The sequence below is a fragment of the Pyxicephalus adspersus genome, chromosome Z (genome assembly GCF_032062135.1).
Source record: "Pyxicephalus adspersus chromosome Z, UCB_Pads_2.0, whole genome shotgun sequence".
Lineage (NCBI taxonomy): Eukaryota > Metazoa > Chordata > Amphibia > Anura > Pyxicephalidae > Pyxicephalus > Pyxicephalus adspersus.
In genome coordinates, this window is record NC_092871.1 from 589,856 (window position 1) to 590,764 (window position 909).

Here is a 909-nt window from a genome sequence, read left to right on the forward strand (position 1 = left end):
GAGCTGACACTCTAATGTCCCCCCACAGTCACACACTATTATTATACATTTATATAGCTCTGACATATACCACAGTGCTGTACAGAGATCACTGAGCCAGTCCTATCAGTCTCTGTAATATAATACCCCATGATATTTTCTTGGTATTTGTTTAAGGTATGTTTATTTTTGTGTAAATATTTCTTTATTGAAGGATATAAAAGTACAAAGTCTTATCAGTAAAGAGCAGAATATAACCATATAAGAGTTATAAATATAAATTTCCAATTCTAACATCAAAAAGAAGGAAAAGCCCCAATAAGTTGTCTATAAAAAGAATAGACACAGAAAGAGGAACAGAAAGAAGTGCAGAGTACAAATACCACTCGCATAAAATTCCCAGACACCAAAACTATCACAGGTTAAGCAAATACAAATAATGTAGTGAGTACAGCTTTACCTCTTCCTAAACATGAACAATCATCCCATATGTTTAATGGATGAATGTTATTGGCACATTTCTTGTGTTGAGACCACAGATCGTTTAAGTACATCTAGAATAAATTTGGGATCCTATCACAATATCTGACAATCATTTTGTTTTCTGTCTCCTACAAATGTTAAAAGTTGCAGTTTGGCCTTATTTTCTCTTTTGTCTAAAAACTAATCACAGACTACAAGGAAAATCATAAACTTTTATTTTAATGATCCCCAAATAGAATGCATGGGGGGTGAGGGGGATCCTGTGGGGGCTTTTAATGCCATTTGTGTGACAAAAGTTTGCCCACCATCCCTCCTAGTTTACACCTGATGGCAGTGGTGTTGATGGGGGGTGTGGGGGGGGGATAAGTAATTTTGCCTTGGGCTGACTTTGTCCTGGCATTACATTTATTACCAGTGAACACAAAGAGGACCTGTCACTGCCCATCC